This window comes from Parasteatoda tepidariorum, chromosome 5 (assembly GCF_982258835.1).
Source record: "Parasteatoda tepidariorum strain Cologne lab strain chromosome 5, Ptep-v5.0, whole genome shotgun sequence".
NCBI lineage: Eukaryota > Metazoa > Arthropoda > Arachnida > Araneae > Theridiidae > Parasteatoda > Parasteatoda tepidariorum.
In genome coordinates this window covers 90,384,858-90,409,175 of record NC_141759.1, presented here as the reverse complement: position 1 = coordinate 90,409,175, position 24,318 = coordinate 90,384,858, and the positions used below count along the sequence as shown (strand labels likewise).

Here is a 24,318-nt window from a genome sequence, read left to right as displayed (position 1 = left end):
TTATATTCCATCTTAATTCCTGATGGTACCAACAAGACTGACCATCACCTCATATTAGGAATTGGAACAAATTTATGTTGGGCCAACATAGACAAAACCAACATAGTTTGATGGTGTTTTTCAATGGTCCAACAAAAAATCCATTAAGAACCAACATAGTTTGATGGTATTTTTTGATGGTCCAACAAAAAAATTTATCAGGAACCAACATATTTTGATGGAATTTTTCAATGGTCCAACAAAAAAAAATCCATCAAAAACCAACATGGTTTGATGGTATTTTTTGATGGTCCAACAAAAAAATTTATCAGGAACCAACATATTTTGATGGTATTTTTCAATAATCCAACAAAACAATCCATCAAAAACCAACATGGTTTGATGGTATTTTTTGATGGTCCAACACAAAAAATAATCAGGAACCAACATATTTTGTTGGTTTCCAACTTACATTCCATCAAAAACCAGCTTAATTTCTGCTGCCACCATCAAGACTGACCATCACCCCATGTTAGAAAGCCTACGTGTGTTGATGGTTTCCAACTTTATGTCACAAAAAAACCATTTTATTCTTTGGTACTATCAATATAGACCATCACTTCATATTAGAATTTGGAACAACCTATATTGAACAGATATGAGCTAATCCAACTTTGCTCCATGGTTTAACAAAACACAAATGAACGAATTCCAACAACAATCATACTAATTCTTGATGATCATACTATTCTACTAATTCTTGAAGACTAGCCATTACCCATATTTCAGCTTGTTTGTTGGTACATAAAAAACCAATATATATTGCTGTTTTCATTATGGTGAACCACTAAGTACATCGTAAACAAAATTGGCTGGTTACAACCATAACTTTTCGCCACAATCCATGTATTTTTTAATAAGCATGATTCGAACATCTTTATGTTAGTCCAATTTACATTTGTAAATAATATATAAAAAAATTTTTTTGTATGGAATACTATGTCAATATCGGCTATGATTATGTAGAAGTTTCATTATAATATTGAAATTAAATTAAGCAAAATTAAAGCTTGAGACTCTAATCATTTGGCGGACCCTAACTTACAGAAAGTTTTTTCTTACATTTAAAACAAGATAGAATTCCATAATTTATTTTTAATTTAACATTAAGATTGAACAGGAAAAAAAATTTCCTATAGTTTATAAGTACAATTTACAAAAAATATATAATAGATTTCAAAAAATAGAATTTTGATAAATAAAGACAAACATGTAAATTGAAAACATTTATTTAAATACATTTAATACAGTTATAGTACTTTTAATAATTTTTTTTTACACATATAATCTACAAAAGTATTTGACATACATAAATGTTGAATTTCAATATACAATATTGATGAACTTTATTCCCATAAATTCTCGAATTATAACTGCAAAATAAAAAAATCAAATTAAAACACATTAGATAAACAAATGACAGTAGCTGTTTGCTTATTTTTATGCTGAAAATAATAACAGGTCTGCCAGCTTATACGCATTTTAAAAAATATTTTATAAAGTGGTGGACATTTAAAAATCAAAGCTTTAAAAATTTTTGTTAAATTTGCCAACAGCCTTAAAACAAAAGACCTAGAACAAAATCTCATTGCAAATGAATGAATTTATGAGAATTGGCATGGAAAATTGGCTAAAATAAATAGAAAATAATATCCTAAAACATAAACTTATGTAGCACTAGAATAAATATTTGGAAAAAAAAGCGTAGAAAGTTGACAATCCTGTAATAATAATGAAAACATATAAAATAAATATAGTCCTGGATGAAAATATTGCATAACTTTTAACACTAGAAAAACTGAACATTGCTGTATACCTTAAAAAGGGGGTTAGTGATTAGACATCCAAAATCTTAATATAATTATTTAATAAAAATATATTATAGGCTTGATCATTGAAATTCTGTGGTATTTCATTCTAATTAGTTAATGAAAATATTTGATTAAACTAAACACTGTATTTTTAACATGTTTCTATATTGCTAAGGCATGAATGATTAAATAAGCACTTAAATTGGAACAATTTATGGAAGGTCAGAAATACTCAGCACTTTCAGTAAGTTAGTGTTTGAATGAACAAGTACAGCATCTCTTTAATTTTTTTTCAATCCTAACTTATTGGAAATTCTCTCCTAAAACCAAAAGTAAAATTGTTTTCTTTTGCCAAATGTTTACTTATTAAACATTTTAACTCAAAACAGGCCTCTGTAAGTAATGCAATCAAAAACGATTCCTGATTCGTTATGAGGCCACATGTATACTGCCTCCATCTGCTAAGGCTATTTTAGTTTTGATATCACTTACATCATACCATTCTAACACCTTTTTTTTACTGAACTAAAAAATCTTTAATATTCAGAAATAGAAAATTTTGTCAACTATTAACAATGTTTCAGTGGGTACCATTGAATTTTAACATTATAAAAATACATTATATCAAACCCACATTTTCATTCAGCTACATAAGGGCAAAATTTATAATACAGATAGTTATTGACCATGTGAAATAGTAGGATTTAATCACAAAAAATCAAATGAAAGCTAGAATGTATTGGCTTTCATAGCACAGCTATTGTAAATGAACGGCAGATGGACAAGTGTGGTATAATAAAATTATGTTTATGGAAAGTACATGTTTTTTGCGTAAAAAAAACTTTACAAATGGTACAAGTAAAGTAATAAAATGTTTTTTGGGAGTTTCAAGGAATTCTGAATGCATGAAGAATTAAATTATAAAAAAAAAGACTGTAATTGTCTATTATAGAGAAACCAAAAAAAAAGAGAAAGGGGTTAATTTGGCTTCTTTTGTCTTTCTAGTGTTAAATTTATAAGGGAAAATTGTTTTAAGGCAAAGAAGTAATCAGTAAACAAAACAATTAGAAGTTTAACAGTAGAAAAATATGATTTCCCTCTTATTCAAAAATAAATAAATAAAATTACTATAAAATAAATTATACATTAACTATTCTTCAATAAATATTAGCAATTAGGAAAAATTATTTTTGATGGAAAAAATAAAATATAATATTTAAGCTTTTACAACTGTGTAAACCTTTAAATATTTTATACTTGTAAGCAATTGAAAACTATAATAAAAATAAACTAAATAATGAAGAATTTAAATGTAGTACCTTATTACAGTTTATTGGAATGTGTTTTAAAGAATAAAAAATTAATAATATAAAGATTTGAAGTCAATTGTCCTATTTTAAATAAGATAGAAATTTAACGGACGAAATGTAATCTTAAAACACATTTCTTAAAAGTTGTTGAATATATGAAAATAATAGGTATAATTATTGCTATTGCTTGGAAGAAAGTTAAAAATTAAACATCAATAAATTACAATTCTACATCTGTTTAATAAAACTGTTGCCCTGCATTAAAATGCCATATACAGTGAAACCTCCAGGAAAGATCACCTCTATGTAGCGATCTCTATTTACAACCACTTTAGGGAGGCAAGGTATTTTTTCCATGGACTTTAGCAGAGACCATAAAAACCTCTCCCAGCAATTAGGCAAAATCTCTGCACAAGATGAGGAAAAGGTCAAGTAAGGAAACACAATAAAATATCAAAACAAATAAGTAGTTTAAAATGTATTCTAAATATTTGCTTGGTTTTTATTTAAAGAATTATTTCTGATGATCTCTCAGATATCTACAACTTCATGTTGTAGTCAAATTGCACTAAAGACGATAATTTAGTAATCAGAGTTGAATGATTTATTTTTGATTAATCAGTAATTTTTGTTGGATTACTTTTAGTTATTTTAAGTATATAAAAAAAGTCAATTGGAAAAAACTCAGCATCTCAAACAAACAAATCCCTTCTCATCTTTTACAGCTGATTTTTATGAAGAAAAAAAAAATTAAATGCTAACTTAAAAACATAATTTTTTATTTATTTAAAAAAAACTACACCATACATAGTTGGTACATTTCGTTTCACACATAATTATATTAGAAGGGATAATTTCTATTAACGTAAAATTTTATTCACCCATCCAGTTTTCACGACATCAACACAAGGAACATTTCAATACCAAGAGAATGACAGTCTATAATTAAAATTGTTTGCGAAAAATCACGTAACTTTGAGTCGATGAAGGTAACACCACTAAGAACGACCAACCTCCATTCCCAAGTCCATTTTATCGAGGAACAGAGAATGGTCTCTCCTGAGAGGTTTTCATTGTATAATTATGTCCATTATGTGAGATGCAATTCTTACTAAGTTTGTTAATTTTTGCAAGATTAAATTTCTAACAAATTATGAAGTCTTAGAAATACAAATTCTTAAGTCCATAACAGTAAGCCGGAAAAATGACTTCAATGCTACAAAAATTATTAGTAATAAAATAATAAGGTTGTCCTAAACGAAGACTCTAACAAAAAAGCAAACGATCAGTTAACTAAATACAAAATATTCAACTAATTATCTGGTGACAAAATTGTCACTACATTCGACTTTTTCAAGAAAATTTTAAAAGACAAAATAAGTAAAAAAAACTAAAAGCAGTGGTAGTGACAACAGTAAGAAAAAATAGGACACATTAAAAATATTTATTTCCAAAAGAAATGTCAAGCGTTTGACTCAGCTTATAATTTCTTTAACAGAATTTTCTTTTTGTTTCTAATGCTACAAAAAACGCACAACATTTTTTTAAAAATCTTAGTTTAAAAATCATTTTGAATACTGAGAAACAAAAACATAATAATTCATTTCTAATAAATTATTAGAAATGAAATGAGGCTTCAGTAACGCTACAGCTTTGGCCCGAACCACTATATGACTGTGATTTGCAATTTTTTGAAAATTTTCCAAATAACTCTTAATGCTATGCAAAAACTCAAATTAATACTTATGTCAGATATCGAAATTCTGATTCACAAGTACGATGGCGACAAGAAAATTGGAAACCTTATTTTTAAACCTTAATTACTTCAGGTTTTTTTAATTTTTGTAAACAAAGTGCTTTCCAGGATCTAGTATATTTTAGAAAGTTTCGAGTTTGATATTTTTAGATACACAGAAATCACTCCAGATTATGAAATAAAAATAGTTATGAAATAAAAGTTAGACATTATAAAAAGAAGTTTACACATTTAATTGAAGAAAAATTAAAAAAGCTTCTTAATTCTAACTAAATTTTAAAATGAAAATGATTATTTTTTGCACTAACAAAACTTACCCATCCTCTCAAACAGATGAATGGAAACGAAATCCTAATGATCAACAGATTCTACGTTCAAATGTTCCTTTTAACTCATCCAAAGTAATGAACTGAAAAGAAAGTCAATTAATAGAAAAAAATAAATTGCATTTTGTTGCCCTAAATACGAAATACCTTGTTTAGAATGGAATGAACATTTTAAAAGAAATATTTATGTTTACAACAATTTTCAGCAAATTACGCTCGTATAAGGATAATGTAATATAAGGATAAGTAGTCAAATTTGATAGGCTATTTTTTACTTTATTTTAATTTATTAAAGACTTTTTGGATAAAATAATAATTTAATGGGTTTTTATTACTGATTTTAAATTTATAAATCTTTAGTTGTTTTCATTTTTATAAATAAAATTATAACAGAACTTATTTTTCCACGACTTCTTTTTTTTAAATCATTTAGCACTTCGTTTTATTAAAGAGTATAATCATGTTTTTTAATTTTCTTTCAATATTGTCAGTTGAATATATTATCGAATATCATAATTCTTTTGTTTTTATTTTTAAGAAATTAAACCTTACTTTGTTTTTTCGTTCAGAATTCGGTAATTATTCAATTTAACTTTATTATTTATGTGAAATAATAATGACAAAAAATAGTGTTGTTTTAAAAGTGCTTTTTTTGTGTAATTTATTTAGCACTTTGTTTTAAGCATACAAATAATTTTTCACGAACTTATTTTTTGAATTTTCTTTCTATATTGTTAGGTAAATATATTGATAAATTTCAATTTTATTTATTATTTTTATTATTTATTTTTAAACTAAGAAATCTTTCGTTATTTGTGCGATCATTTTTAGAAAATATAACATTAATATCTTTCTTAAGTAAAACATATACATCAGGGGTCTGTCTAGGTTTTTCTGAGAGGTACCTATTTTGTGAAAATTTAGACATAATTTGTGAAAAATTAAAAATTATATTAAAAAATCAACACAAAAATATGGATTTATCGTTTCTTAAGGGATACAAAAATAAAATTTTAAGAAAAAGTATTTTGTGAAACTACCGTTTTTCCTAAAATTGAATTCGTGAAACTACCGTTTTTCCTAAAGTTGAATTTGTGAAGGTACCGCTAAACGGTAGTAAATTCGGCTTGGACAGACCCCTGACATCAAATTCATAAATTGATTTAAATCAATCTGAGTATGAAGTTTTGATAGAAATCCGACTTTTTGCGCCTTACAAGTAAATGAATTTCAAAAATACTATATCGCGATGCAAAACTGACGATGCATCACGATATAAAATTTCTTATATCGCCCAGTCCTACTAATAGACATCCCCGGGCAAACATCTACGGGTTATTTTTAAATACATTAACAAGTTTAAAATCTACTTGGTACCTTGGCAATTGCAGTTGGTACGACAGATCACTATACGGAACTATCCCCTATAAATTATCTAGAAGAAAAGGTACTGAAAATATAATAATTAAAAGAATAAATAATTTTATAAAAACTTACGTGATTGCAACCCTCACGAGGGTCATGGATCACGAGGGTCACGAGGGTGAACAGTCAACAAACAATAAGAAGTTGAGCTGATATTTTGCTGCTCACCCCAAACGCAAAATTTGAAAAGAACACTTAAGTACCATTCACACTGCACTCCTGATTGCGATTGACGCAGGGTCGAATGTATATTGTGAGAAATTAAAGTATACTCTGGAATTTTAACAAAGCAATATAAAGTGTTTTTTTTAAAATTCATTTTCTATTAAAATATCTTTCGGGGTTCGATCCTTGACTCAGCCAAGACCCTCCGAGAGTACATGCCATGTACAATCTCGTAAAATCGGAGGAATCGAAAGTCTTGTATTCGGTCTCTTAGCTATACCATGGGTACAGGGATATAGAGAAAATTTATAATCTGAAAATCCTATCATTAGATCGAAAGTTATTCAGAGTTATTTTGTGTGTTTACATCACCATCAAAATACTTAAATAATAAATTTAATAAGTATTTTTTAAGTTTTTACCTACTCCTTAGCAACTTTAAAATTCAATATTCAATTATTAATCATTGCAATTACTAAATATTATTTCATTTATATGATATTTGGTCAATTTAGGAATTGGTAACTGGGCGGAGTGAGCTTGACGCTAGCTTTTATCCATCAATCTTCTTATAACCCTATATTGATTGTGTGACCAAACTTTTTCGCCAAAGCAATTGGCGTTGTTTAAACAAAAGCTATTGTTAGAGGAAGCCATTTTCTGTATTTGTCTGCGCGGGATTTCATATTTTATCATCATGAAAGTTTTAATTTCAGGTAATTCTTATTAATTTAAGATTTATAATATTAGTGTACGTTTCATAGCAGTATATAAAAAAATTACATGAAATTTTTAAAAAGATTAATGAATTTTATTAAATATCTGTGAATACCACGCGTTAGATTTTAAAGTAAATAGTTTGTAAAATGTATGTATTTTAAGAAAATCGTTATAAAAATTCATTTATCAAAGTTTTTCTCTGCTTCCTTAGAAATCCTTTGTTTGATCTGCCGAAATTGTGTGAAGCAGTTTAGTAATGAAATTTCATTTAGTTGAATTACTTGATTTATGTTTATTTTAGTGACATAATACAGAGGTATCTTTTTTTTCTATGAAATATATTGCTAATTAAAATTTATTATATACAGAAAGATTAATATTGAATTTTCTTAAAAATAGTGAAGAGGGTTTTGATCATGTCTAAAATAATTTGTTTCAATTTTATTGTAAACTAATCTAAAAAAAAATTCTGAGAGAAATGGAACAAATTTAGATAATATTTATCATTTTCATTCACAGTTACTGCATTCATTATTATTCTTTTAGGTTGTCTTAACTATTGAATAAATTATGAGCATGCATACTTTCAAAAAAATTTTTTATTCTATAGGTGTATCACAATATGTGCAAAACAATTTGTACTCAATAATTTGTTTTATTTAAAATACATAATACAAATACTATAATAAATTAGAAGATAATTCAGATTAGCAAGTTATCTTAAATTTAAGTTATCTTTATTGGATATTAATATGAAATTGAATTTTTTCAATTATTTAACTTCTCAAACTATATCTATAATTGTATTTTTTTCATTACCCTAAGATTTTTGACAGTTTACGTGGACAATGTAAAGCAAACTTTTCATATTTCTTCTTTCTCTTCATAAAATACTTTTTTACTAGGTGATTCCTTGGAGAAGTATTTGGCTAATTACTTAAATGCTGAATGAAAATGGGATATCGATGTTTGCACACCCTGGAATCGGTGTGGACAAATTAAGTGTGCAGTTGTGAAGGGACGATTGTGTTTTTGTCTTAATTCATGTTGGTAAGTTGAAATGTAATTTATTTACATATTTAATGATTATGTATCTAAACCATTTGTTGGCATTGTTAGTATCTTGTGTAACTATTCTAATTCAGATACTTATTTATTTTTTTATTAATATTACTTATGGTTGTGCTATAAAATAATAATTTATTTTGCTTTTCTTAATAATAAAGGAACTAATGATGTGCAATTGGGTACAATGCCCAACTTTAAAAAACTGGCTTGTGTGGTTAATAAAATTTGTGGGGTTATTGGGGAGATTTTGTTTGGTTATCTGTGGAAGAATAATTCCGGGTAGCCAGCCGCCAGGAACTAATAAAAAGAGAAGGAAACTCAGAAGGTATAACTCGTAACCACCCCCGGACAACTATCTACATGTTGTTTTTTTTTTTTTTTTTTTTTGTTATTAAATTTGCAAGCTTAAAATCTGTTTAGCACCTTGGCGATTGTAGTTTGCACGGCAGATCACAATACAGAAATATTTCTGAGTTGTTTTTCTCGAAGGAAGAGTTTAGAAATTTCTCTTGCTGAAAGATCAGCGTATGCATCAACATTTTGTTAATCTTGAAAACGTCACTATAAAGCGATTCAATGAAGTAATTAAAACTTTGTGAATTTTACTTGGGCTAATGTTCTGTGAATCAGCTTTATCTGTGGATGAATGTATTGGTTAAGATCACATACATTTAAACTGCCAGGGCCATATTCAACTGGCAAACATCTTTGAAGAATGCATAGCAAAGTTGCTAAAAAAAGAAGTGTATATATACACAACTTTATATACTAATAATATAAAAATATTGTAATCTTGTCTTGACATTTAGCCAGATAACCAGAACTCATCCCATACAAATAAGAAAGAGTAGTCACAGTCAGATATCTGTTTAGAAGAGATTTGGGTCCGTTAACGAACTATTCACAAAATATCTTTTCATAAAAATGGAAATTTCACAAAATAATTTATCCTTTACTCAGACCCTTCACAAATTCGTTTATCTTCATTATTGTTTTGTTAATCGAATAAGCCCTTCCGGGGGGGGGGGGAGAACGACAGATGTAATCTAAATAAATTTTGTCTTCGGCAGACACTTCTTCCTTTATTCGTCCGAAATGAATATTCTGCGTTCAGCAGTATAGGCAAAATACCAAATATTTGTATGTTGCATCTCTAATTTAGTAGCAGCAATTGCTGTTTATTTTTTAAATTTTAATTTTTTTAATTATAATTTTACAGTGTTGGACATAATCTTGTAAGTCTTTACAATTTAAAAACTCCTTGAAAAAGTTTTTTTTTTTTTTTTTTTGCAATAACAGACCCTATTTGCACAAATTCACAAAAGCAGGACCCTGGTTGAAAGAATGTGACTTAACGTTTATTTTATATTCACAAATTACAAGTAATTTTTTTCCAATTTTACAAATACGGACCTTTTACAGAATGTCTGGACAGATCCCTGACAGTACTTGAACAGATTTAGTACTATGATGCTGTAAAGAAAAATATTCAGTAGAGAGTGTTTTTTTCTAATATTCTTATCTGTGCTACTTTACACAATGCAGAAAATTTTTTAGATGCAATAGAATATTTTATGACTAGTTCTCTCTCTCAATGATTCTGGTTCTACCCTTAAAGGACAGAGGGAAGATTGTTTAGAGCATTGTACCTGAATTATAAATACTCTTCCACTTTAAATGCCTTTGGTAAAATATACTAAATGAATAATGCTAATAACACTAATGAATAATGCCAATTGCTATTTCTAAATAGCAATGGATATATGTTCAACACTAAAAGAGATTATAAAAATTTTTAGATTGCACGGAGATTGATCTAATTCTATTCTTTGTTAGCTTAAATGAGATCTAGACTTAACAGAAGCTAATATGAGTGTCTCAGTTAGTATCTTTCTCTTTTATTACTATAATGTTTTGATTATTCGGAGAATTGTTTATTTTTAACAGTGGCATTATACCTTAATCGTTGTGAGTTTTTTTTCCCCAACTGTATTGTTATAATATGGATTGTTTACTGTTAGTACAGCACTGTTTATAAATTATTACAGTATTAATAAAATAATTAAAGTCAGAATGAATTAAATGATCTTTTAATGTTTATCAGTATTTGTCTTTAATCACACCGTGGTTAAGGAAAAGACAGTGCCCTACCAGTTAGTATATTCCTCTTTTATTAATAATATATATTCTTTTACTTTGATTATTTCAAAAATATTTATTACTTTTGTTTTTATCAGTGGCATTTATTGCATTCTAAATAAAAACTAATTTAATGTTTGATCTAGATACTAATAAGTTAAGAAAATTAATTTATGATTTTATTTTTTATTCTTGTAAAAGGTTTAGAAAATAATATTCATTAAGGAACTGGTGATGTCGACAGAATTTAGATGATTAGATACTAAAAAACTGGGAACAGTGCAATCAAACCTGAACAATGGACAAACACATCAACATGTACTGGCTCATCATTAAAAGTCAGCGTGGGGATAACACAACATGCACATTCCATGATCCATCATGGACTCGTGCCTTTAAGAAGCCTACGTGGCTGTCTCTAGGGTAAACGGTGACTCAACAGTGCACACACCAACTGAACAATTGGCTGTGGGGTCATTTATGTTGTGTAAAGAAAATATAATAAAATCTGTGCTGTGACTAACTATTAAATGCTGTGATGTAATGTCCTGTGATTGTCTTGTTCTTAAAGCCATTAGTCTTTATATGTAAACCCTGATTGATGCTGCAATAGAAATATTAAATAATATTAATCAGACACTTTCCCTCTCTTTCAGATGTAAGTAACCTGACTAAATTGGGGATCTGCAAAAAGAAAAAATCGAGCAACAAAGCTAATGTTGCAATAATTTACACTCCTTTTTTATGTCTTGATTTTAAAGTGACAGATGTGTCAAATCCCCGAGTATGAGTTTGAGTGATGCTTCCTCCCAAAAGAGTTGTGAGACCACTCTGAAAGTGTCACAAGTATGCCATATGCGTGGAAAAAGATGGATATGCCAGATTTAATAATAATAAAAAAATTTCTGTTAATCTGTGCTTATAACTTAAAACTTATACTTCTGTGCTAAAAGTTCTTTCACTCTGTAATTCAAATTGATTCAAACTAATGTATGCAATCCTTTATTAGATTCACAATTTGAAGAGTTGTGCTTTTATCTATATACTTAACCATTGGTTGAAATCTTAACAAGGTATCTTGATTACAATATTAATTTGAAGCAACTTGTTCTCTTCTAGCTTTTGCCTGGATTCTGCTGATGATTCATGTTTGTCCCGGGGAATGGTCTCACAGCATTGTCTGCTTAAAGCTTTTCTGTGAGATATATTTACCAGGACTTGATTTTCTACAATGGTTTATGCAGAGTCTCATTTAGTTTGAAGAATATCTCTGTACCGTAACAAGATGACATTTCAGTCATTGATTTTGCTATATGTATTAAATATAATTGTATATTTTTTAAATTCATAAAAATAAACGAAAAGCGTTAAGGACTATAAAATATATTTTAACTATAATCACAAAATTTGTTTTTAGCTGCATACAAGACAAATATGTTCTGATATGCACCATTTCTAGCTTGTCTTACCTTTCTTCTATCTTATTTTTATGTGTGTACATTGTTAGAATAATTTTTAAGTTGATAAATTAACCTAATATAAATATGGTGAGAAATTATAGTCCTAAAAAGGATACTAAGCTTCTAGAAAGCAAAAATGGTAAATTTCTTTTAAAGATTGAAAATGAAAATTTCAGTGTGAGAGCTGCTGCCAGAGCTGAAGTGTTAATCTTTATTCCGGCTTTTAAATAAAACGTTTTAATAGCTGCTTAAAAATATCTTTTTGGTTTATTTGTTTGATCTTAATGTCTTATTTGTTAATTACCATTGTATAATTATTTTTAAACAGCCCATTTACTATAAAAACTGGTGATCAGTAATTACCCCAGAAATGATCAAGAGAAGGGGTAATTCCTTATCACTAAAAATTTAAAATCTTTTAAATTCTAATTAGATTTTTAAACAAAAGAAGGTAGCATAGGACTCATCCCATATAGCCTCAAATTTCCAGTAAATATTAAAATTCTATTTTGAATAGTTTTTTCACAAAACAGATGTTTGCATTTTTTGATCAGGAATTACCCCAGGTCACCCTATTAGGTATCCAAAGGTATGTTAATTCAGATAAAGTAGTATGTTCTGTTTTCATTAATTAAAATATCAACTGCACTAAGTAATTAGCTTATTTGCTAGTCACCTTTTTAAACCATTGAGATTGAGTTCTCGTGTGTGAAGATATAATAACTAGATCAGAAGCTATTTAAGGTTTTGTTTATGCAGTACTTACCAAATTCACTAAGTTTAGTGCCTTTAAATTTGTTATAAGTCTATAGAATTTCTGTAAAATTATTTTCTGCTGCAAGCATGTGTTCAGATTTATAATTTTTGTTTAGTTGATGGGTTGTAGATATGCTGTAGTTGAGTTTATTAAAAATGTAAGAATAATAAATGTTTTTGAATATTTTATTCAAATTCCAATCTTCTTGTAGCTAATGCAATTAATTAAAGTGATAAAAACAATTCAATAAACCAAAAAGTTTGTTTGCTCTTGTTACAAAATTAAATTCAGAATGACTGCATATAAATTTTAAATCATTGATAATTGTATGAATACAGGTAAGCAGCACATGCATATGAATACTTAAATTATTTCTATTAAAAAAATTTCTATTACTCCATTAAAAAAAATATTTCTATTTTAGGATAAACTTATACAGTACAGAACCCGTTATCCGGAAATCAGAAAGCCGGAAAACCAAAAAACCGGAACGAAATTCAATAAATTTTCCCGCCATATTTAAAAAAAAAAAACGAAAAGCGTTAGTTAACTTATTTTTAACGAACTATAATTCAACTTCTTTTTATTTTCAACTAGCTAAATATCCACTCTTCGAACAGGATTAATAAAATCAAAAAAACAATAACTCGGTACTGAACAACCCAATGAAATCGTGGACAAAACTGAACGGTATATAGGGGAGAGTTGGATAAAACGGGATAGTCGGACAAAACGGGATACGTCGCCTAGGGACCAGACTATTGCAGCTATCTAGTGGACAACGACAGAAACGTGTTATTCGACCGGGATTATATAATTCTCGGTGCGTCCCGTCTCGATATCACTATTCGATAGAAAGTTGTAGGTCTCAGAACTTTTTTATTCTATTTTCTTGCCATTTTCTACATTTACATACGTTGTTTTTTACATTGTACTGCCTCTATATATGGGAATAAAATTCCGGTGAGTATTAAATTTGATTAACCATTTATTTACCAATATTTTTATGTGCAGTCTATCTAATTTACTTTGCACATTTAGGCAGCAGCCATGTTTGCTTCAAAAAGTGTCGGAGTCGGACAAAACGGGACACTTATGAGTTGGATAAAACGGGATAGAGTTTTTTATGTCCCGTTTTATCCACCTATTTATTTGTTGGATTATTACCTTTTAAAATAGCCATATATTAATGTAGGCCTAGGCTTTTCGAACAGCTTGTTTATATTAGCTATACATATTTTTGAAAAATTCAGTCTCTTTATATAGTAATGCAAAATTTGCTTATTAACGTTCATTATTAAGCATTTTATTTTCGACTCTAGGATTTCACATCTTTCTTTAGAACTAATTGTAATGTATTTCTCTGATGAAGACTTGAGCTTTTTTATATATAAACTTCTTAATTTTTTGGATTGCTCAATTCAATCTACATTCAATTCTAAAATGAATTCTTCTCTTTGTAACTGAAGATTTTAAATGCTTGATTATTAAAGAGTCTTTCAGGGATGTTACGACATCAATGGAGTGAATTAGAAATAAAAGTGAATTAGAAATGGAAGAAAAGGAAAGAATTATTAAACTGCAAAAAAAGAACCAAGAGAATTGAAGAAAAGGCTGCTAAGAAATCTCTATTAAGAGCACAAGGCATATCTCGAAAACAAAAATTGCGGAAATAAGCCTTCATGTTTGAAAACTCATAGTCTTTAAACACAAATGTAGCATCATATTTTTTTGTGTACTTACTTATAAAACAATCTATATAAAAGTGTTAGAACAGTAAAATCCCATGAATATAATTTATAGAAATTTTGCTTTGCAGTTCTCTGTCAGTTAATTATGCTTTTCACTTAGTTTTATGCAAAAAATTAAACATTGTAAACCCTATCCCGTTTTATCCAACCCAGGTATGCTAAAACGGGATATGTAAGAGTTAGGAAATTAATTTTTTTTTCTATTTCGCAGTCATTAAAATTAGTTTAAAATATGTTTTTTGTGTGCTTCAATAAATGCTGTAGCTACAAAAAAAATAATGTATGATTTTCCTTAACAGATATCCCGTAGTAAATAAAAACAATAATGGTATCCCGTTTTGTCCAACTCTCCCCTACTGACAAAATTAATAAGCAAAAACATAACAAAACCTGTTTTTTGTTGTTCAGCCCATTAAAATTGAGATTAACTGTATTCAACATTACTAGGCATAATATCGAAATTAACCATTAACTTGGAATTTTTGTAAATAAGTAATTTTTTTAATTTATATAATAGGAATTACCCATATTAATTAAGCATCATTGGCGACAATAATAGTATGGCGCTTGTTTACGATTAATCTATACGAATAAGTACCTGAACTCCATAAATGTTGCTTTTTGTAACATAATGGCTTACTTTTTAGTATTTCAATATGCATCTATTACATTACTTAAATGAACTGAGCGTCAGCATTAACACTTTGACTCAGAATTTTCATTAAATATATTTTTTTTCATTATTTCTTTGTATTTATTCATGTCAGGATAGGTGAGAAATAAATTTAGAAGTTTAATAATATTTGGTGAGATGAAATATAACGTGAAACACCATGTCTTTTCCTGCATAAAAAGTCAAATATTTCAAACGCGGTTCACTTCCAAACAATTTAACTAATATGCAGTTATTTAAATCTTAGCGAAACAGTTATTTATAATTGAAACTTCTTTAATTTACAAAATCATTAATACATTTTTGAATATGAATCAAAAAAAGATTTTTCCAAACTAATTATTTTGAATTTTATATTTCAGTAAAATATATAATTCCGTAATCTAACAAATATTTTTTATCAGCTGTTTGACTTTTTATTTTTAAAGAGAGAATACCAAAAAAATATATATATTCTTACTAGGAATTAAAAGGCCAGAGAAAAAGAAAAGAGGGACAGCTGTTAATAAAACTGAAGTAATTTTCTACGTTTTTCCTAAGCAAATTAGTACCACTTTCCCATTAATTTTGCCTTTCATTGCAAAAGAATTTTTTTTTAATTTTAATTACCGCTGTTTTTAAATTATTTACTTATACCGAAACACATTTTGACAGACGTGACAAATTAAATACGTGATTTCAGATAACTTCAGAGATAATTTGGTGACATAGTGCTACCACGTAAATTTTTTTTTTTCATTGTTGTTGTTTACGTCGCACTAAAGCTGCTCAATGGGCTATTGGTAACGGTCTGGTAAACATTCCTGACAATCATCTGAAGACATGCCATCACAATTTTGAACTCTGCCGAGGTGAGGCTCCCTTCACTTCGATAGACCGACGACATGCGCGTGAAGTCAAGTACTTACGTATAACATTTTAACGAGAAACAATACCTCACACCCTCGGTCCCTTCACAGATTGATCCAAGTAGTTTTTCACCCGCACGCTGACAGCAGCCAGTTATGCTCGACTTCGGTGATCTGCTGAGAACGTGTCAACAATCAGTCAATTGCGGAACTGTTGTTGATTGAAATTATGACATAGCGAGAAAAAAAACTAAATAAAGTACAAGCAATAACTCTTTTTTATTGTTATTAAATAGAGCTATAAAGTATCAATGATGTTATCTTTAAGATTTTTGAGGAAACAACGGCTAAGGCTTAACCAGTCAACCCCGCTTAAAGGAATATCATCAGTTCCAGCCAAATCTATGCAATTGAGCGGGTTATTCGATTAAAAGGATAGTGCAATATTCTATCCTAAATTTCTGCGAAATTTTATTTTTAATGGTATTTAATGCAAATTATAGTGTTTTGATTAAATAAACTTAGTTTTATGATCAATAAAGAATTTTGACTAATAGTATCTGTGTTAGACATAAAATCATGATCATAAAATATAAACTGCTGTTTGTAGAAAATGCAACACCATGAAGGAATCATCAGAATCAAATGAAATTCGCAGCAAATGTCAATTATAGGATATTATGCAAATTAATAAAGTTTCAGAGCCATCGCGCGTGCGTGGCGCGCGCAGCGCCCTCTGAATTGATGCTGAAAGCGTATAAATAAAGTGCTGTAGCGGGACGTTGAAAATAGTCTATGATTATTTGTTAGTGGCAAACGTTTAGTGAGACCTGAGTATGCCTCCACGACGGAAGAATAAGAAATTCAAGCAACTTACGGAGTTTGAACGAGGGAGGATAATCGGCCTTCGAGAAGGAGGATTTTCCTATCGCGCAATAGCAGCTCGTATGCAGCGGAACAGTTCCACAGTGATGCGAGTTTGGAAGCAGTGGACCGACGAGCACCGAACAACTCGAAAAACAGGCACTGGACGACAGAAGGTGACGTCAGAGCGCGATGATCGACACCTGCTCCGCATGGCGGTGAATGATCGCACAGCTTCCTCCAGGCAGCTGGCAGCACATTGGTCTACTGCTACAGGTGTACAATTGTCGGCTTCGTCAATTCGTCGTCGTCTGCTGCGCCGTGGATTGCGTGCAAGGGTGCCATTATACAGGATTCCCCTCACGGCGGATCATCGACGGCTGCGTCGGCAGTGGGCTCTTGAGCACAGAGACTGGCGAGCTGATTGGCACCAAGTTGTCTTTTCAGATGAATCACGCTTCAATTTGTGGACCCATGATGGCCGTGTTCGTGTTAGACGTTATGCCGGTCAACGCTGCCTTCCTGAGTGTATTATTGAACGACATAGTGGTCGAACACCCGGAGTTATGGTCTGGGGTGCGATTTCGTATCATGGACGATCCAATTTGATACGAATTGAGGGTAATCTCAATAGCAACAGATACGTCCGTGAAGTGCTACAGCCCGAAGTCGTTCCTTTCCTTCAAGGCATCCCTGGAGCTATCTTTCAGCAGGATAATGCACGCCCACATGTTGCGCGGACTGTTAGAGACTTCTGTTCAGCACAACGCATGCAACTTCTTCCTTGGCCTGCTTATTCGCCGGATATGTCGCCTATTGAGCACGTGTGGGATATGGTTGGTCGGCGTCTCACTCGTGATCCGCGTCCTGCAGTTTCCAAAGACGAACTTTGGTTGCGCATACAAGCGATATGGAATTCTCTTCCTCAAGCAGATATTCAACATCTGTTTGACTCCATGCCACGTCGTATAGCAGCACTTATTGCAGCGCGTGGTGGCTGCACCAAATACTGATTTCGGACGCTTAATTTGTTTCTTTTGTTTTGAAAATTTCATCATTTATTTGTATCAGTACAAGTCGTTTCTGCATTAAATTTCATTTGATTCTGATGATTCTTTCATGGTGTTGCATTTTCTACAAACAGCAGTTTAAATGTCATTTAAAGTTATATAAAAATAAATCAATATTAGTGAATAGTATAATATATAGGTACTAAAATATTATTTGATCCCTTCCGAAAAAATCTATAATTGAAGACTATTTTTATACCCGTTTAATTCGTCAATTTATCAAAATTAGATTTTCCCTTTCAGTTTCTATTAAGACTTTCATGAATAATTGCGTATTCCTCTCAAACGTATAGTCAGATTATTTATTTTAAATTTTTTTTTTCTAACCTCGTCTTGAGAATTTCCAAATTAATGAGCTGTTTTAGTTTGGAATTTTTTTTAATATATCGTTTCCCAGATTCATTGCCCCCCCCCCCCTCTATTAATTCAAATCCATCCTTTTCTTGCTGAACTTGCAATCATTCTCAGAGTTATTCTCTGGATTAAGCAATAATTATTCTTACTTAAGAGAAAGACACACTGTATACTGATTTGTTACGTTTTTGAAATTTTTTCTTATGAAAGCTAATAGCGCACCAGGAGGGGACCACAAATCTTGACTACAAAACAAATCACTCTGTACCTTTTTAAAATTCTAAATGATGTGTAAGTAAGTACAATTTGTCTAAAGTAAGAACTCCCCTATTCGTCTGGACCTGTGGGGGTGACTATGGTAACAAGGTATAACTATTTCAAATAGGGGTGTGGGTCACTATTTAGGATATATTTTGTCTCGGGTGGGGGAGAGAAAGGGAATCATTTTTCTTCATATTGCCCTAAAGCAGTGTTTCAGAAGCTACCTTCCCTCCCCCCCCAATGCCCTCCTGTGTTAACATTGTTCGTCAATTCGGACATTAACAGGGCAGATTTGTTGGCCTCTCTTACAAGGGCACCATATTAGGTGGGCCAACGTTGCTCCCACAGTAAGGACAGATAGTACAGAGAAGAAAAGAACATCCATGCCCTGCCCGGGATTCCCAGAACCTTTCTGGTGCAAAGGCAGTTCCCTAACCCCTCCACAGGCCGGTCGGCTAGCTACCTTCCCTGGAATACGCTATTCTTGTATCCATAGCAGCAGACGGCCTCAGACCATGTGGCGGGGGGAGTTCTTAGCTTAGACAAACTATAAATACTTTGTTAAATTCTGCATCCATTTATAATTACATTCATGTTTTTAAAATATAGGAAAAAACAAGTGAGTGCGAGCGAAAAGGACACATAGCCTCTAACATAATTGGATATAAATAGGAGAACAGATTTTAAATTATCTTAAGTTAAAGCTAGACGCCCGGTGGCTGAGTGGTAGTGCTTTGCGCTCCCGTGCCACCGGTCCTGGGTTCGATCCTCAGGCCGGGCAAGGTTGACTCAGCCTTTCATCCCTTAAGTGGGTAGACAAATGAGTACCAAGCATGCTTGGGAACTAAACACTTGGGGTTCCGCGTTCGGCTGACCACCTTACTGGAACATCTGCTCCTGTACCCCAGAGCCCAATGTCAAGAAAACTGAGATGGGCCCAGTAGGCCTTGGCCCCCTAGGGGCTGTCGCGCCACTGAGTTTAGTTTACGTTAAAGCTACATTTTTTTCCTTCGGCGTAATTTAGTTAAGCTAAGATTATAAGAAGTAAAATTATGACCGCGGCAGTACCTATAGAGTGGGGGGAGTCTCTCCCCCCTCCCTATATATATGTGTGTGTGTAACATAAAGCGCTTCAACTAATCTTTTTATGTTATTCCTTTGTCGAAGTCTTTTTCTTAATTTACTATTCTAAATTAAACGCTCTTGCACTTTAATATTCACATCCTGTCTTGTAATCTACTTTTGGTTACTCGAGTAACAGTTTTGATTTTTCCCCTTATTTGAACAGTGAGAAAGACTTTTTCACTCGCCTTATTTAAAATATAGATTTTGCTTTATAACCATCGTTGAACAGCCGATCCAATTTTAGGTTTACGACTCCTAATGTTCAACTCTGTAACCTTGTAATTTTGAACAAATTCAGAAGACAAGGAAATTTTTGTTTCAGTACCCTCAGAGGTATTGATTTGTTATAGGAACATGGACGACTTTGCAACTCGATAGATTTAACTTGCATCAGTCACCATTTACTACACGGGCAGTCTTCGGCCGGCTGTGGATGAACCCACGAACTCTTGGGCATGGGTTCAGTGCCCTACTATCCAGGCCTATAATAGATAGATTTTATTTTATTTTATATCCGTCGTAGAACAGCTGATCCAATTTTTGGGTTTACGACCACTAATGTTCAACTCCGTAGTTTTGTAATTTTATAATTAAAAACTGGAAAGTTCCGCCCCTTGTTTACGTTGCTGATCAACCCTCATGGTTGCTTCTCATTAATCATTGCGGATTAAGAGAAAAAAAACCGTTTATTTCCATAAATTACGATCGAATTGCTATTTACATTTTGAAGATGACTAAATTTAGACAAAACAATAAAATTGGTACCAATCAAAAAAATTGGAACATCCTGTAGAGTTAATACTCAGTGAAGACGGAACCAAGGGAAAGAGTATTCGCCTCCGAATGAGGTGAACCAGATTCGAATCCCAATAATGGCTGGTCGATACGAATTCCGCACCCGGCTTGCACCTACTACAGTGCTGATGCAAAATATCCTCCACGGTAGACGGATTATAGGATTTCGTGGTTTTTTTCTTCGTGTAACGCAAACGCGGGTTAGTTTCAATAAAAAAAATTTCCCAACACTTGATCCAAGAGTTCCCTTGTCTTCTGGATTGGGTACAAAATTACAAGGCGACGTTGTTGAACATTGGTAACAGTAAACCCAAAATTGGGTCGGCTGTTGAACGACGATTATGAAATAAAATAAAAGCCACGCGCTCCAATCACAATATTTTTCAGTAATATCCCGATTTTTTTTTTTTTTTTTTGAGAGTCAGATTTAAAGCTCTTAAATATCATTACTTAAACTGCATAACATATTTGAGTTTGGATGGAGTTGGATGACTGCATTCAAATCATCCTATTACAATCATTGTTGTCGAAACTGGTTGTCGTAATAATTTCATTTAAAAACAATAAAAGGTTTCAACTTAAACAGGGCATTTCATAAAGTTCAACCTTAATGTATATTTTTAAAATCCTTGATGAAATTTAAGTAAAAAAACGAGTACACACATTAAGGGTCATAAATTAATATTTAGGCAAGGAAAAAAAAAATCAAAATTTAATGAATCACGACTGATGAAGGTGGGATTGACTAAAAACTTGTGATTACTAGAGAAAACAAAACTTAGAAGGCGATTAAAACTTAACACGTTCGTGTGTCATCGGCCATTCAAACTGGTTTTCTATTTTTCATACCGCCTATTTACCAATTAATTTAACTGATACGATGAAGTTGTCATTTTTTCTCCTCTATGAAATATCAATTTGCAGCTTTCACAACGTGTTAGATGTAATTACAGAACACCCTGTATGATATACAGTATTTTACGTGATTATTAATTAGGTAATTTTCACAATCAAATTTAAATTTTAATAAGATAAATAGCTTTTCTAATACCTAAAATTTTAAAATATCATTTTTTAACTTCTTGTAATTACTACGTCTCTTCAAAATTATGTTGAAAAATTATGATGTTAAGAATGATATAAAATGTTTCATACCTTTTAAAATACACTTCTTTTTATAATCATTAATGAATAAAATGCAAATAATCTTTAATTCTTAAAGGAACTTCAACATTAGTTTTGGACAAATAAAATTTACTGTAATGTGAAAATATTTTTAAATTCTTGAATTTAACTTCATAGATACGACGGAAATGCGAATTGCCATAGCATTTGTGCTCATATTTTCGACCGCTCTTTAGAATGAGCTATTGTAAAAAGTTGCATAGATTTTACGAAAAAAAGAACAACTTAGTGTTCAAACGATATTGAGGAGCATTTAGAATGTCGAAGGCACTCTGGAAAAAAAAAAAGTAAATAAATAAAATTCTGCTGCTTTTATCCTTGTGTTTCATACTAGGTTTATCAGGCATGTTGCAAATATTGATGAGCTTTCTTTAATATCATTGATGTTTGGAACAGTGTAGTCGATTCTGGTAATGCTGTCATTAAACTATAACTGAAATTTCATCTAGAAAGAGTCAGTCCAGTTTGAGCTTTATCCTAAGCACACTTCTCTTCAAATACAATTAATCCATATATAAAACGTAGCAAATCAAAATTGAAACATTATTTATTGATTACCAGTTAACCTCACTATTTTCCTTAGTAATAAGCAATGAAAACTCACCACTCATGCTCTAAGGAAAATCTTTTTCAATGGTGCATTAGAGTTCAAACAGCGATTTTACAAATAAACAATTAAAAATAAATAATAAAAAGTACTGTTAAATTAATGGGGTATGCCTTTTTATTCTATGCATGAATCATGGGGATAAGTATAGGCTTACTGTTTGCGGGTTGCAGCCCAAGGATAGTCAAAGGGTCATCTAAGAAATGACAAAAATAAATAAAATAAAAAAAGCTATATTCAATAATTTTTTTGAAAAAAATGTCAAAATTCCAAAACTGCTAAACAGAATGAGAAAGAGCCTTAGTGCAGATTATACATAAAAGGCCAATTCTATACATGCAAATAAAATAAAAATTATATATATATATTTTTTTCATGAGTAAAAAATTAACTAAATATTTAACAAATCTCATTTTCTGTATTAAATTTATGAAAATTTATTTTAGCCATGATAAAAAAATGAAAAAAAAAATTATATATGTGTAACATGTTATGAAAAAATGAAACTTTACTTTACTTGTAGCTTTTTTTTAAGACTATGTACAAAAGCAGCTTCTTTTTTATATTAGGTTTTATTTCATACCAAACTTTGAGTACATTAACATTGATACAAATGGTAAATAAATTAAGAATTAAATATACTTTTTATGACCATTTAAACTGTAGTTGATTTAGACTAAGAAGAAATAATACACTTCTCCATTTGATTACAAAACAAGAAATTATTATTTTAGGCTATAAAGTAGCAGTAACCATGTAAGCATAAACAAATACTGTTAATTCAAATAATAAAAAACAATTTAACTCTATTTACTTAAGCTGATTTGAAATGAGATCCACAATCCCTTAAGATGTTCTTTGGTCTCTTTATGTTTCTAAACAAAGCATAAAAAATAAATGCCCTTTTAACATAAAACGATAGTTGTACTGTAAAAAAAATTTCTTCCTTCATGTTTCAGCATTCATACATAACTTTTTCAGAAAAAAAAATCTATATATATATATATATATCTATATGCTAGCAACATTTAGACCAATTTAAATTAGATATTCATTCAACACAAAACAATCCTATAAAAAATTTTAAAAAAAACTTTGATGAAATAAAAATTAGAGTAAATTATTTACACTTTTTAATATTGTGTTCAATAAACAAATTTTGTGTATTATAAAATCATATTATGATTGTGAGAAATATAGACACTTTTTTGAAAAGCCACACAATCTCCGGTACACAAAAAAATATATGAAAACAGACACGAAAGCCACACATCAATTAAAACGAAAATGTATTAAAATTCATCTGAAAGTAAGATCCAGTCAGTGGTGTTACATCCTTTAGAACTGCTCTTAGAAGATATTAGAGGGTATGTTGTAATTTTGCAGTACAGCCAATGGTGGATACGATGTATTTTAGATGTAAATATAAACTACGAAGAAGTTAAGATACGTTTTCTACAGCCTCATGGACCCTCACTGTCATACTCGTACCCACAGAAGCCTTTGATATTGAAAGTAAATAAATCACAGATCATTTAGAAGGTTGAAGTACTAACAACAACAGGTTAAGATTTTTTCATACCGTCTAATGAGATAAAAATAATTAACAAAAAAATAGCACTACATCATTCCTAACTATTTCATAAAATTTTATAATGCTTATATGTTTAAAAAATTACTAATTCTGTTCATAACATATTGTAACAGAGTTAATAATCATAATTTTAAAAAATATTTTCTATGAAATAAATGTTATTCATATCTTGTAACTATTTCACATATTTTTTGCATATCAAAAGGTAAACCATT

General features: G+C 30.4%; 3 long non-coding RNA genes across 4 annotated transcripts; 1 reads left to right on the top strand and 2 right to left on the bottom strand.

Annotated features, from left to right (window-relative positions):
* Positions 1-1,298: 1,298 nt before the first annotated feature.
* On the bottom strand, positions 1,299-6,764 carry LOC147809679 (uncharacterized). The gene is made up of 3 exons (XR_015433832.1): positions 6,740-6,764; positions 5,234-5,325; positions 1,299-1,412 (listed from the first exon to the last, which is right to left on the bottom strand). It is a non-coding gene; the product is annotated as an uncharacterized LOC147809679 (long non-coding RNA).
* Positions 1,421-5,227, bottom strand: LOC147809680 (uncharacterized). The gene is made up of 2 exons (XR_015433833.1): positions 2,456-5,227; positions 1,421-2,360 (listed from the first exon to the last, which is right to left on the bottom strand). It is a non-coding gene; the product is annotated as an uncharacterized LOC147809680 (long non-coding RNA).
* A 566-nt stretch (positions 6,765-7,330) lies between the features above and the next one.
* LOC147809678 (uncharacterized) lies at positions 7,331-11,872 on the top strand. Of its 2 annotated transcripts, none has more exons than XR_015433831.1 (3): positions 7,331-7,548; positions 8,458-8,602; positions 11,416-11,872. It is a non-coding gene; the product is annotated as an uncharacterized LOC147809678 (long non-coding RNA). The 2 variants fall into 2 exon arrangements; XR_015433830.1 differs by lacking the exon at positions 7,331-7,548 and adding an exon at positions 7,622-7,868.
* The last annotated feature ends 12,446 nt before the right edge of the window (positions 11,873-24,318 follow it).